Below are 15,921 nucleotides of genomic sequence, written 5' to 3'. Positions count from 1 at the left end.
TAAATTATCAAGCCATCACATATACAAGCATTGTTATAGGAATGTTCGTGTGTTTAGACAAAAGTTCATGTGTAAGTTTCAATAGGTAAACATGTTACACCCCAAAAGTGGTAAAAGTAAAAGGGGAAAAGTACGAGTATACTCACAAAGTTTGCATATGTTTTCCGATTATCCAATTGTTGACGAGTTGATGAGGTTAGAAGGTTGAATGTGTAGGGTTAAAGTTCATGTATGCTTAGAGTCGAGATTCGGTATTTAAAACAACATAAAAGTAAGATATGAGAATAGCATGTGAAAGTAATCATCTTCAACCCATAACACTTGTATGACACTTGGTAACCACAAGGGTTATGATAATATTTTCATGAGTTGAACACCCATAAGAATCACAACAAGGTTTAGGTCTTAGGTGATGTTCTACTACTTTAACATACAAACATGAGTTCAACATCAAAGATTCGAATGAGTGTATATATATATTTAGGTTAAGTACTACATATTATTTAGTCCAATAATTCAAGTAGGAGGTAGAAGATTACATCTTCATTTAGGTACCTCAAGTTGAGTCATGGGTGTCATGGATGGGGTAGGAAGACAAGGCTTCCATTTAGGTACCCCTTTGATGTTCACCACTACACTTGATGTAAAAACAACCAAGGAGGGTCATGAACTAAGGTCATTACAAGTATGTAAAGTAAACTAACTAATAGAAATCATCAAATCATGTGAGGATTGTATGTTTGGACAACCCAAGTTGTTCCATAATCACTCATGTATCAAAGACTATTTTTGACATGATTTGTGGGTTGAAACCCTAGACAAAACACCAAGTTTATGAGGTTTAATCCTCTGATTTTAAATGTCTCAACCTTGTTTTTAAGCTTAACCAACCATGGGATAAGTTGTAAGCATTAGGACATAGGTATGAGATGTGTTGAACACAAGTTACATAGGTTTAAACAAGTTTTTGATGAACATAAAAACAAACAGAAAGTTTATGGATGATTTCGGGGCATTTCCAGGTCTGATTTCTCCAAGGAGAAGTCTAGGAATCGAACCCCATGATTATACAAGCAAGTAGGAAAAAGAATCGAGTGAATCGGATAAGAATTGAGTGAGTTATGCTCATTTTCGTGAAGGGGTGTCAATCTACTCGAACCCTTGCTTTCAGCTACGGTTTGGTGGATGTTTTGTGAGTTTTTAGGGTTGCAAAAGTGGTAGGGAGGCTGGTTATAAGTGGTATTTATAGGGGGAAGGATTAGGGTTTCAATGGGTTGGGCTTTGGAAGTGTTTAGAAGGGGTTACACCTTGAAACTAGCCCACAAAACCCAACTATATGGGCTGAATTTTGCTGAATTGGGGCTGCCATATTTCTTTATTTTTTTATTTTTTTAAAACATTATAATGAGTAATTTTGTTAGTTAAGTTGTGTAATAATGTGCAACAATGTTTCCCCTAACTTGTAACAAGGTGAAATATGAAATAAAACATGATTTAACTAGGTAAAGAGTGTAATGTACAAGTTTTATTTACGAAGCAAGTTCCGTATTTTACAACGATTACGATGAAAGAATGGTTATAAGAACACAAGATTTCCAAAGATAGAATGTTACGTAAGGTTTCTAAATGTAGGAAGTTTGAAAACGCAGGGCGTTACACTAGCCAATGCATATCCCTATCATCTAATCATTCGAGTACTTATCATACATAAATATCCTACTTATAAATCCGAATAAATACATAAGAAACATAACAAAGTTTAATAAATCTAACATCGTGCACCTAGAGGACGGGTCTTGGTTGGCTAATGATTAGAAGATTACTTTATAGAATGAATTAAATTTGGAACTCAATTGCTTGGTTAAGTTTGATTGAAACTGCTACAGTTTTTTAAAATATGTATACATTTACTCATATTATGTATACATTTTTCTCTGTATATACTTTTAAGCTAACGATAAAGTGTCAGTTGGTGAACAAAATATCTCTTGGAATGAATTGAATTTGGTACTGAATTGCTAGCTTTGAATTTGTCCGAAACTTCTGCTGGTTTATAAATATATGTATACATTTACTCATATTATGTATACATTTCTATCTGTGTATACTTTTAACTTTTAAGCTAACGATTAAGTCTTGGTTGGTGAACAAAATCTCTCTAGGAATGAATCGAATTTGGTACTGAATTGCTCTGTTTTGAATCCTTACTGATGTTGCCTGATAGTTTTTTTTCAAAAAGGAGCTTATCCACTCAAAGCAACTTCAAAGGCCGAATAGTTGGTGAGTTAGTGTGTAATTTTCTGATTTCAAGATGTTGTTTATGATATCTTTTTTCTTTTATATTAAGTTTCTACTTGTGTGTATGGCAATAAAAAAAGAGTCAGAAAGAAGCTACCATTTATGTCGTTTTGTACAACAGGGATCTTAACTTTGGAAAACTCTCGAAATTGGAATCAGATTAGGTCGATGGAAGTCCCATTTTCTTTATATGGAGGATATATTTTTTCTTGAGGGGATCCTACTTGTAAGTCAACTCCTTTTCCTATAGCTTTTGTTTTTATCCATATAAATTTACTTGGAAACTCTCAAGCATTGCTCAATTGAGGATTTTTAAACCATTAACCAGTATACTATAGATTGTGTGTATCTGATTATCAGTAGCAAGAATGAGTCTATATGGATGTAATTATTAGAATTTATTGTTTAAAACCATGCTTCTCAAGTATTACAATAAGGCTTTAAGCAACACATGTCATAGATGGGTCGGGTTTTCTTAGGGATGATTTCTTAGGTACCTACCATTACTCTAAACAGATTGGGTGTTGTTTATGAGCGAGATCTTATCAGTATATGTCATGACTGATGACTACCATAAAAGTTATCGTTTTTAATACAAGTTGAAGTGGGTCGGGTTGGGTTGATCCACAAACACTTTTTGTCCATTTTAATGAAGTTTTTAAAAAGAACTATATTTAAAAAAAATAAGCAGAACGAATCAGGTCTGGCAAATATGAAAGAGAAGGTTGTTGAAGAGAAAACTAAAGTAGAAGAGGTAAATACTAACTTAACTAAATCGTGTGACCACGACATTTTGTTTCTAGAATCTTATATATTTTTTGAATATATCTTTTTAAGAAACAGATAATGTTTGGACCTTCAGAAGAGTAGTTGGCCATAATTGGAGCAGGCATTGTGGCCAGAATTGACAAGAAATTTTTATTACTTGTAATGTTTTTCTAGATCTAGGTGTGAAATAAGACTTTATTTAAGTTTCTGGTATTGTAAATGAGTAAATCAATGTTTCTGTCATTTCCGTTTCGTGTATTTTACTCCCTTTTTATTCAAATTTTTTCTCTGATGCAGGCGATAGCCTTTCAATTTTTCAAGTTTTTTCTTCGTATGATAGGCGATGTCTTTTTACTATCACGTGTATTATAATTTCTAACTTCTAATTATGGTTTTTTAGTTCATGCTTTCATCTCACGGGTTGAAGGTTTATGGTTGTTAGTTACCATATCAGGTTTGTGTTTTTTGACATTTTGACGTACCAATAAAGATCCAAAATTAATCAATTTGCAAGTTTGTGTTGTTCATTACTTTGGAGCTATTCAAGTTACACTTTCAAATTTTTTTAATCTGACGTCAGTGAGTCACATGCTATATCACTTTAGTCATTACGTTTTGGATGCAATGGATGTTATATATACAATGGTTAACACTTTTTATTTCCCTTTAAGTGTAACACGTTCTCAACCTTGATCCGAAAATAAAAAAAAGTGACAACAAGAGTTAATTACTGTTTTCGCCCCTGTGGTTTGTCAAAAATCACTATTTCAGTTCATTAGTTTAAAAATTGCGATTTTAGTCCCGGTGGTTTCACTTTCGTAACCATTTCAGTCACTGTGGTTTCACTTTCGTAACCATTTCAGTCACTGTTGTTTCACTTTCGTAACCATTTCAGTCCATTATTCTGTTAAGTACAGGGACTGAAATGGTTACGAGGTGGACTGAAATTGTTACGAAAGTGAAACCACAGGGACTGAAATCGCAATTTTTAAACTAATGGAATGAAATAGTGATTTTTAACAAACCACAGGGACGAAAACAGTAATTAACTCTTGTGATTTTATTTTACATCTCAGGTATGCAATATTGGACGTAGATATGAATAGCATTGGTATATATAAAGAATACATTGAGTTTATTTTTTGTTTTTGAGATTCGATAACTTTTTTTCTTTTATGATCTTTGATTTCAGCTGCATAGTAGAAATTATCGCGGAAGGGAAGAGTGCGATCGGTAAGGATGTTACGGAGATAAAGAAGGCATATGAAAGTAAGCAAAAAGAAAAAATCCAGATTCATTCATACTGGCATCTTTTGATTATATTGGGAAAGTTGCAAATGAAAAATATATGAGGTTTATTTTTATGTGTTATACATGTGTCAGTGTGTTCGTATAGATTACTTGAGAAATGCTATGGCCTTCTCGGATCTCGGATTATACTGGGAAAATTGCAAATGAAATATACATTAATTTTCTTTTTATATGTTATGTATGGAGGATCGTTGATTGTATTCAGCTGTTTTATGAAAGGTTCTTTAAAGAATCGATTCTCCAAAATTAATTGATTTAAAACCCTTACCGTCAGGTTTATGCGTGTTTATAGAGGTTGATGAAGAATATCTTTTACATATAGGATTATCAGTAAATGTCCTCACAAATTTATCAAGGGGATCCACATCCAAGGTATCTTTATTTTGCTTAGAAAAATATCGTGTTTAAGAACCTTAGAATAATTTTTATATGTACACGAATCAGTTGAGAAATTCATGATTGGGAGCTACATTTTTCAGTTTAATGTAATTTAATATTTACATAAGTAACGGAACGTTTCTTTTATTTCAAGGTTTATGTTTAAATGTATTTTTTTTTCAAAAAATAAAAAAACATTTCATTTCTCAACACACATATTCATAAAAAAGATTTAAGGGTGTGTTGATGACTACTAAACCCGTATATTATTGTTGCTTTTGATTGTAATTTAAATTTTCCTACCCGGGTATCTACCCGAGGAATAACCTAGTATAAAATATATGTTGGAATAAAAGATTGGTTTTAGTGTTAGAAACAAGTTTCATACATCTATGTGGGATGAAATTTTAAATATAAAGTATTACTAAATAAACACATACTTTTAAATATAAAGTATATGTTGGAATAAAAGATTGGTTTTAGTGTTAGAAACATATTTCATACATCTATGTGGGATGAAATTTTAAATATAAAGTATATGTTGGAATAAAAGATTGGTTTTAGTGTTAGAAACTGTTTCATACATCTATGTGGGATGAAAGGGATCGTAGCTCGATGATATCAAGATGTTTATTAAGACATAGGCCATATCAAGTGGTAAGAGTTCAAATCCTATTGTGAACAAATTGAAATATTTAAATGTGTGTATGGGTGGATTTATTTGGGAACCACAAAAAATGGTTAATCATGTGTTTTGTATGTAAAAAAATCATATTTACGTAATATATTTCGAAGCTTTTTCATATAAACACATTTAAACTATAAACCCTGAATGTTAACAAAGCTAAACTCTAAAGTTGTACCTAAAATTTAAACTATAAACCTAAAAGCGAAACCCTGAAGGCTGAATGTATATATTTAGGGTCCAACGAATAGTTTCAACGCTACTAGAATGAGCTCAATCGGAGTTTGTTTAAGCCGGTTCCCCACTTTCATTGAGTTCCCCAATGAACCTCCACCTAAGATTCCTCCTAAACATAACTATATATATGTTTCACATATTATATTTATTATTATGTATTTAATACTCGTGATGTATTTCGTATTAACAAATGTTGTAGGTAGTTAACCGGTTAATCCAACAACCACCTAATGATTGTTTTTTGGCAGTGTATTGTTAAAACTAAAGTGTTCAAACACAAATCATGTCAGCTGGGCTTATTAGTTACTGGTGGGCTTATTGTCAATTGGGCCTGATATAATTACTGAATATAACTATTGGGCTTATTGTTAAGTTGTTATGTTTGTTATTGTGGTTGTTACGGTTTGGTTAAGTGTGGCAGGTTGTTGAAAGTTTAAGGGGGTTGTATGAATATTTAAGGGACTGCGATCATCTCCTTGCATAGATTTGAACTTAAGTGTAAATATGAAAGCCGGGACATATAAAAGGGCAAAGTTCTACGCAGTTGGTTAATTCCCCCAAATATTTCACTCTCATGTCTCTCTCTCTGGTTCTCTGGCGATATTAGGGTTTAGTCTGTTGTTTCTGTATTGTTTGAAGATTGTTCAATGTAAACTCTCTATTGTTTTGAGAGTTTGATCTTCATGTGTTGATGATCATCAGTCGATGATCATCTTGGTATTTTCTGTATTGTACCTTGTATGATTTCTGATTCACAAATTGTGAGATCTAGGGTTTGGTGGGTGTTTTTCAGGTTTGGGTAACTAATAAAGTTTTTGTCACTGTCTTGTCGCTTCTTCTATAATCTGTGTTGTTTGATTACCTTGTGTTGTTGATCTTTCATACCATTTTACATGGTATCAGAGTTATTGCATAGCTCTTGAGTCTGATTTTGGGTTTTCCGTTGTGTATTGAGTTTAGATCTTTTGTTTGTTTACTTCTTCTTATCTGTTATGTTTTGATCTCTTTCTTGGAGTGTGTGCAGGTATAGATCTTGTAAGATCTATTCGGATTTCGCATGACACAAACCCTAATTATGGTTTGTTGGTGGTTGAAGAAGGAGATCTCTTGTCTTCTGTTGTTGAAGACCTGTGTTGGTCTCTATAACCCTAGAAGGTTCAGGCAAACTGATCAGGTTTGTGTGTTTGTGCTTGATAAGATCTTATAGTTCTTGAAAACTACGGCTCTGATCGCTCTTGGAATTATACGCATCCTCTGTAAGATCTTTCCATTTTTTGTTGTTCTTTACTTTTTGTTGATTGATATAGTTGATGTCGTGGTAGTGAGGACCGGCCTGATTGTTGTTCTTTTGTTTAGTTGATACCGGGGTAGTGAGGACCGGTTTATCTGTGGTCTTGCTTGTTGTTTTTTGTTGCTGATTGTTCTGTGATATATATATATATATGTGTCTAGTTTGTTCTGGTAGTTGTTATTATTCTCTTGTTGTTGTCTTAGTTGTTAAAGAGTGGTTCCTGTATAAAGACCTGTCCAGGCACTATAAGTGACGAAACTAGAATTTGGACACTGATACAGCTTCGCCTTAGGGTGTTACATCTTGATTGATTGTTCTTCTGTGGTTTGTTATCTGTTGATAATTGTTGTTCATCCTCTTGTATTGGGTCTACTTGTCTGTTTTTGTTTGTCTGTCATTATGGGTGATGGTAGTACATCTGTTACACTCATTAGTAAACTAGACATAGGATATCCTCTTTATTTGCATCCTAGTGATTCTAGTGCATTGACCATTGTTAGTATAAAACTTAAAGGTACGGAAAACTATACTGTTTGGGTTAGTGCAATGAAGCTTGCACTAGAAGCTAAAATAAATACAGTTTTATAGATGGTAAATGTGAGAAACCTGAGGATGATGATGTCTTGTATGCCCAATGGGATAGGTGTAACTTAGTAGTGCTTACTTGGTTGTTAAATTCTATATCTAAAGAATTGTTTCTTGGTCAAGCCTTTTCTAAGTTGTCTTCTAAGGTCCAGAATGATCTCAAGGAGTCATTTTATAAGGTAGATGTTTCTGTTGTATACGATTTGTATAAAAAAGCAACAATATTTCACAAAATGGTAGTTTTGTGGCAGATTATTATAATAGATTGACAACAATGTGGAAGCAGTTTGATGCTATGTTGCATCTGCATTCATCTTGTCAAGTTGCCAAGGACTACAATGATTTTTCAACATTGATAAAATTAATGCAATTTCTTATGGGACTTGATGATGTTTATCAACCAGTGAGAACAAATCTGTTAACAAGAGAACCATTTCCGTCTGTTAAAGTGGCATTCTCTATTATTTCTAGAGAAGAGTCGCATAGGCTGTCTAGTACTAGTTCAAAAGGACAAAGTGTGTCATTTGTTACTAAGTCGAATCAAAACAGTTTTGATCCTAAAAGAAGAGTGTCTAGAGGACCCAATCCAAACTTGAAGTGTACACATTGTAATATGATAGGACACACAGTTGATAGGTGTTTTGAAATCGTAGGGTGAAGAAACACGGGATCACCGCCGGGATGATTGGTCCGCTTTCTCTAAGTGGGTGAAGAATCACACCTTGTTCTTCCTCTTGAACCTAGATCTGCAATGGAGAAGAGAAGAAAGTAGAGCTGTAGAGATTGCCGGTAGGAGAAGACTCTCCTGTTTCCAGCTACAAAAAGTGTGGTGGCTCCATTTTTTCTGCCCTAATAATGAGGTGAACACCTCTTTATATAGGGGATATGGGCCTCCCCTAACCTCAATGGGCCAGGCCCAGTTAGGGGTTATCTCTACAAGCCCCAGCCCAAAGTAGTGTAAACTACATCGCGTTGGGCCTCGCGGCTGGGTTAGAAAGCAACAATGATAAATAATTAATATAAAAGCAATAAGTAACGGCAGTCCGATCGCTCGGGTCGGGTTTAGTACCGTACCCCATCAAGTCCCCCAGTCTAGTGCTGCTCCCATGTGCAAGCGTGGTAGGAGTACTAGACTTGTTAGGAGTGCTCGAAAGTAAAGATTGAGTTTTAGGCTTACCTGTCGCCCGGGTGCGGGAAAGTTGTTGGCCATGCTTGTTGCGTCTGTCTTTCGCTGTGAGTAGAGACAATGGAGTGGTGAATATTACATAATACTGGTTGGGCAAACCTGGCGCACGCTGATTGGTTGCAGGCGGTTGCTATTTGTACTGGCGCATTGCCATGAGCTTGTCATGGTTGCGCGTACGTGGTTAGGTCTTGTGCATGAGTCTTGGAATTGGCTGAGTGTTTAACGGTTGAGTATGGTTAGGGCCCAACACGCGTATGATTGATGCAGCATTTGGGACCATACCCCTTCAGGTCCCCCCTAGTCCAGTGTTGCTCCCGTGCGCGGATGGCAAGTGGGTGGAATTCTGGACTAGATGAGTGTCTTCCCTTCGGATAATTTTCGAGTGTGGTCCAACTTTAGCGGTGCGCACACATTCGTGTGGCTATTCTAAATATTCATCTTTTGGTGTCTTCGCATGGTGCGCGTGTCTTAGGCCATGAGCATACATATATATAGTTTTTGAAGCTTTGTAAATTGCTGTCTACAATATTTGCACGTTAATCCACTTTGAGCAGGTTATCGCGAATGAGAATTGGCATAAAGTTGCGTCAGGATAATGAAGTGGAAACCCGGGCCTGCGCTAATCCTCTGTTGTGCCACAACAACAATGTGGCGTGAAGCAAGGAGATGTGGCTTGTCTTAAAGATTGTAGGTGTAAGAGAAACTTTATTTTAGCCAATGTGTTTTTGCGTATACCCAAAGTGGTGCGTGCATTTGTAGCGCAATTTACGTTTTGCAAGCGTTTTCATATATGGCTAGGCATGCGCACACATGCGACATACACGCTCGTATGTAAAGCAGCAGGCTCATATGGGGGAGGCTGAGACGCTCGTATGTATAACACTAAACTCGTACGTAGACCGACGTGCTGATATGTAAAGGAGCAAGCGCGCGTGGCGACTTACGTACTCGTATGTAAAGGAGCTTGCGCGTGGCATCTTACGTGCTTATATGTAAAGGAGCAAACGCGCGTGGCGACTTACATGCTCGTATGTAAAGGAGCATGCACGAGGCGACTTATGTACTCGTAAGTAAAGGAGCATGCGCGTGGCATCTTACGTGCTTGTATGTAAAGGAGCAAATGCGCGTGGCGACTTACATGCTCGTATGTAAAGGAGCATGCGCGAGGCGACTTATGTACTCATAAGTAAAGGAGCATGCGCGAGGCGACTTATGTACTCGTAAGTAAAGGAGAAAACGTGCGTGGCGACTTACATGCTCGTATGTAAAGGAGCATGCGCGAGGCGACTTATGTACTCATAAGTAAAGGAGCATGCGCGAGGCGACTTATGTACTCGTAAGTAAAGGAGCTTGCGCGTGGCGTCTTACGTGCTCGTATGTAATGGAGCATGCGCGAGGCGACTTATGTACTCGTAAGCAAAGGAGCATGCGTGAGGCGACTTATGTACTCTTATGTAATGCGTCACCAAACCGAAACTTTGTCCTTAGGCGGAGTTCGTGTTACGCATCCATACTTCACAATGTGTGAAAGCAACTTCGAACTTCGAAATGATGTTGGACTATGCTAGTCCTTTTGTTTATTGCAGCTGCTAAAAAATGTCAGAAGCATTGAACTTGAATAATAATATGCAATGATACGAGTGTTTGCTCATAAATACGGCGCGTGTAATGCGTGTCCCGTGATTGATAAAACAAAAATCAACATAGGCCTGTATAGTAGCATTAAAATCTCATTTTTATGCTTTTTTTACTTATGACGGTCCAGATGTTGATATTTTGCTTGAAAAAAGTCAACGTAATAACTAGAGTAATTATGACCTTGTCTTTGTATGAAATTTATTTATTGTAAATAGATAAATTTCAAGATTCTTTTGACAATAAACTCCTAATTGTGTCGTTGATCGATTACATTTGTTCAACTTTGGCCCGCTTGGTTTATTGGAAACTGTACCATTATTAAACTTTAATTTAATTCGGGTGTATGCTTCCAAGCAAGAAATACATGTGAATAAAATTCATGCGCTAGAGCTGATGGCTAGTGACACTTCTGATGTAGTCTTTCTTTATTTTTTTTGAAAGAAAAAGAAAATCATCAACTCCAAATTACATGTATTTCGTTTAAAATGTCAAGTTGTTCTAAAGTCAACAACCCTTTCTTAAAGAAAACTGTGTTGACTTGTTCTGAAGATAACCATGAAAACATGACTTCAAAAAGTGATTTCCATGAAAAGTGATTTCATAGTTGCTTTTCTTCCTTTCAAAAAGTTATTTCTATGAAAAACCCAGGTGGGAATCCGTTTAAAACTGGAGCCAAGCAAGTCAGATTGTGGATTAGCCACACGCCGTTTTCATTTTTCGGGCACAACCAAGCTTGTCAGTCGTGCGCGGGGATCCGATTGTGCTCCAATAAGCGCGCGGGTTTTGTGAGTGGCCCTTTGGACCTATTACCAACGGGGTGACTACATGCGTTTTCACTTTGCCTATAGCTTATATTCCTGATATGATGTTTGAGCTATAAACCAATAGTTTATTGTGCGAGCCGGTGGAGCTTATTAACTGTGCGCGAGGTGTAAAGTATGTATGGCACGCGAGTCGGTGGAGCTTATTAACTGCGCGTGAGGTGTAAAGTATGTATGGCGCGCGAGTCAGTGGAGCTTATTAACTGCGCGCGAGGTGTAAAGTATGTATGGCGCGCGAGTCGGTGGAGCTTATTAACTGCGCTCGAGGTGTAAAGTATGTATGGCGCGCGAGTCGGTGGAGCTTATTAATTGCGCGCGAGGTGTAAAGTATGTATGGCGCGCGAGTCGGTGGAGCTTGCTCACCACACGCGGACAGGCGGGGGTGCACTCGCGCGGCGGTGGAGCATATCCAGCCGGCGGGTGTGTATTCGCGCAGCTGCGGGTATCTCCGACAAGAGGCGCACGTGTACGTGCGGAGGGGGCATCTCCGACCAGAGGCGCACGTGCACGCGCGGATGGGCATCTCCGACAAGAGTCGTACCTGCACGCGCGGAGGAGCATCTCCGACAAGAAGCGCATGTGCTCGCGCGGAGGGGCATGTTCGGCAATGGTGCATGTGCTCGCGCGGAGGGGCATGCCCGGCAAGGGTGCATGTGCTCGCGCGGAGGGGCATGTCCAGAAAAGTCATTTGTAAATGATTCTGAAGTAGTGAAACCTAAATGATGGGCATGCAAGTCTTTGTGTGGATGTTCAAAATGAATTATTAAATAATACAATGAAAGCCTGTGATGAGGGCCCTACATGTAATCTGCCAACCATTTTTTCAGGCTAGGTGACAAAATTGGTCGGCCACATGCAATATGTAGTGTCATGGTTTCAGGCTTAATGACAAGATTGGTCACATGTTTGAGATAAGGTTGCAGGTCTTTTTGTTTATAATTTAATAATTATATCCATAGTAATTTTGAATCTCTGTTGCAATCTTCAAAAAGGTTTTGGATCATGCATAAAGTTTTGCACACAGATGTGTCATTTTCGTGAAAAATTATGAGTGGTTTCGGTGAAAAAGACCACGTACCAGATTTGGATAGTCTTGGATCTCCAAGCATTGCTCAAAACCAGGCGACATTATTATGACCTTTGTGACTCGGAAGTCATACATCAATGATGAAGGAACCCATATCTATAGAATTTTTACCCAGAAATAACTTCTTCAGCTCGTATACAACAAATCTAGAGACTTTATCAATAACTTTCTTTTTTTAAACTCTAATAAAACTGCTCTCAAAGTTTGAACCCAGAAAAGTATGTGTGAAAGAGATGTGATGAACAAGATCTGGAGCGTTTTTCAAGCAGAATTTTTGTATGGATCTTATGAAAAACACAGATCTAGAGTGTTAGCTAGAGAAAAGTAGCAAGAGAAAAGTAACACAGATCTGTGGGTTTCTCCATTCGAAGATCGAGAGTGTGACTCTAAGAACATAAATCTGAAGATCTGAGGAGAGAACCAGATGTGATCAACAAATGTATAAAATATTTGGTGGGCGCCAATGAAGAAACACGGGATCACCGCCGGGATGATTGGTCTGCTTTCTCTAAGTGGGTGAAGAATCGCACCTTGTTCTTCCTCTTGAACCTAAATCTGCAATGGAGAAGAGAAGAAAGTGGAGCTGTAGAGATTGCCGGTAGGAGAAGACTCTCCTGTTTCCAGCTACAAAAAGTGTGGAGGCTCCATTTTTTCTGCCCTAATAATGAGGTGAACACCTCTTTATATAGGGGATATGGGCCTCCCCTTACCTCAATGGGCCAGGCCCAGTTAGGGGTTATCTCTACAAGCCCCAGCCCAAAGTAGTGTAAACTACATCGCGTTGGGCCTCGCAGCTGGGTTAGTAAGCAACAATGATAAATAATTAATATAAAAGCAACAAGTAACGGCAGTCCGACCGCTCGGGTCGGGTTTAGTACCGTACCCCATCATAGGGTATCGACCATGATTTAAGAGAAGAACTAATAATAATAATAATAATAATAATAATAATAATAATAATAATCAGTCTTTTAGAAACAATTTTAATAATAATAAGTCTAATAACACTACTGTTGGTTCGACTACTACTAGTGGAAATTCTGGTTTGCCTTTTACATCTGAGCAGATAACAAAGTTGTTGAGTTTAGTTGGTGAAAAAGTGGAACAGATCCACAATGTTCAAATATGGGATGTGAGTCTGTTTGTGTCAATAACTTTGTTAGTTGTTCTAGTTATGTTGGGTTTAATAGTAGTATCATGTGGGTTATAGATTCTGGGGCTAATCAACACATGGTTAATAGTGATAAAGAAATGTTTAATGTGATTGATGTCTCAAAATTTTACCTTAATGTTAGTCACCCCAATGGAACTAGTGTTAAAGTTATGAAAATTGGTAACATAAAATTAATAAATGGGGTGATTTTACAAGATGTTCTTTATGTTCCAGGATATAATGTAAATCTTCTATCTGTTCACAGACTGGATAAGGATAATCAAATTTCTGTGATTTTTAATGAAAATAATTGTGCATTACAGGATTCCAAATCAAGGAAAGTCATGGTGATTGGTAGACAGGATTGTGGTTTATATTTTGTTGGTAATAATGGTAATTCTATGAATGTTTGTTTTCATAGGGTTATTAAGTCTAATGTGTGGCATAGTAGATTAGGTCATCCATCTAATAAGGTTTTAGCTGTGTTGAAAGATAGTCTTGATTTCAAAAATGTCAGTCATGATCCTTGTGAAATTTGTCATAGGTCTAAGCAAGTTAGAGTTCCATTTCTACTTTGTGAACACAAGTCTAAATTTGTTGGTGACTTGGTTCATTTAGACTTACGGGGACCATACAAAGTCACAAGTTATGAAGGATATAAGTATTTTTTTAACACTTGTGTATGATTATTCCAGAACTGTTTGGTGTTATTTGCTGACAAATAAAACTGAAGTGTTTGAAAATCTAAGTAGTTTTGTTGACAAATTCCAGAACTGCTTATCATGCTAATAAGTGTGTGTTACTTGGAAACTCTAATTTTAAAAAGGGATATAAACTGTTGAGTTTGGATAGTAAAAAAGTTTTTTACTCTAAAGATGTAAAATTTTATGAGAGTGTATATCCCTTTAAGGCTAAAAGTGATAATCAAGAGTGTTTTGTTGATAAAAACTTTAATCATGATTTTTTTTTCTGAAACGTTGTCAACTGAAGTTCCTGTGTACCCAATGATGAAGAGGGTGAACATGGTTCTTATGATCATTCCAGTAATGATTAGCATCCATTGTTACCCTCTACATCTGTCACTGCTCCTAGTGTTGACTGTGGTCAACATGCATCTGAGGAGCAGGAAAGTAGTAGTGATCAGGTTAATAATGGCGGGGCAGAGGACACTGGAAGGTCAAATGATGAGACCAGGCCATCTGAGGGTCTTGTCCATAATGTTAGGAAATCATCTAGGGTGTTGTGTTTCCTAGGAGATATGATGATTATGTAGTTGAAGACATAAGTATGGTATTGAGAAGGTTGTTAAGTATTCAAATTTGTCTGTTGAGAATATGTGTTTTGTGTCAAGCTTGAATAAAACGATTGAACCATATTCTTATTTAGAAGCCGTTAAAGATCCTAGATGGATTGAGGCTATGACTAAGGAGATGTAAGCTAGGCCTGTAAACGAACCGAACGTTCATGAACTGTTCATGAACTTGTTCGGCGGGAAGTTCGTTTATGTTCGTTTATTTAATAAATGAACGAACACGAACAAAAAAATTTGTTCGTTTAATTAAATGAACGAACATGAACACATCTTGTGTTCGTTCATTTATGTTCGTGAACGTTCGTTTAAATTTTAATAAATACATAAATAGTTATATTTATATAAATATTAGGTTTTCTAACTACTTATATAAATATAACTAATTAGTATATCTTGTACACTTATTTAGATGTGTTTTCGAATGAAATATAATATATTAGACTTGTTTCTTCAATCATGTTAATTATGTTTATTCAAATATGTTGAGTTAATTTCTTTATGTTCGTTTGTGTTCGTTTATGTTCGTGAACTGTTCGTTTAGGCTTTAAACGAACGAACATAAACGAACACGAACATGAACATGACCGATTTCTTAATGAATGAACACGAACAAAAAGATGTGTTCGATTATATGTTCATTTTCGTGTTCGTGTTCGTGTTCGTGTTCGTGTTCGGTTAAAGTTAAATGAACGAACACGAACATGCTTATGTTCGTGTTCGTTCGGTTCGTTTACAGGCCTAATGTAAGCCTTGTATAGAAATGAAACCTGGGATCTTGTTGATTTACCTAAGGATAGGAAACCAATAGGATGTATGTGGATTTATAAAGTAAAGTACAAGTCTAATGGTGAGGTTGAGAGGTTCAAAGCTAGACTTGTTGCTAAAGATTATAGTCAAAGAGAAGGGTTGGATTTTGGAGAAACCTTTTCTCCGGTTGTAACAATGGTTACTATTCGTTGTGTGTTAAGTTTAGTCGTTCAAAATAATTGGCCTGTTTTTCAACTTGACGTTAATAACGCGCTAAATGGCTCAATTTCGGAAGATGTTTATATGTCGTTACCTCCTGGTTATTTTTCTGTGAATGAAACCAAAGTGTGTAAGCTTGTTAAGTCCTTGTATGGACTTAAACAAGCTCCTAGGAAGTGGAATGAAAAGTTAACCCAAGTCTTAG

General features: G+C 36.7%; 1 long non-coding RNA gene across 1 annotated transcript; it reads left to right on the top strand.

Moving 5' to 3' along the window:
• Nucleotides 1-1,798: 1,798 nt before the first annotated feature.
• On the top strand, nt 1,799-4,547 carry LOC118489277. Its single transcript, XR_004886989.1, has 4 exons — nt 1,799-2,280; nt 2,420-2,524; nt 3,467-3,520; nt 4,259-4,547. It is a non-coding gene; the product is annotated as an uncharacterized LOC118489277 (long non-coding RNA).
• The last annotated feature ends 11,374 nt before the right edge of the window (nt 4,548-15,921 follow it).

Source organism: Helianthus annuus, chromosome 17 (genome assembly GCF_002127325.2).
Source record: "Helianthus annuus cultivar XRQ/B chromosome 17, HanXRQr2.0-SUNRISE, whole genome shotgun sequence".
NCBI lineage: Eukaryota > Viridiplantae > Streptophyta > Magnoliopsida > Asterales > Asteraceae > Helianthus > Helianthus annuus.
The sequence above is the reverse complement of the archived record's forward strand: the minus strand, read 5'-3'. Positions and strand labels throughout refer to the sequence as shown.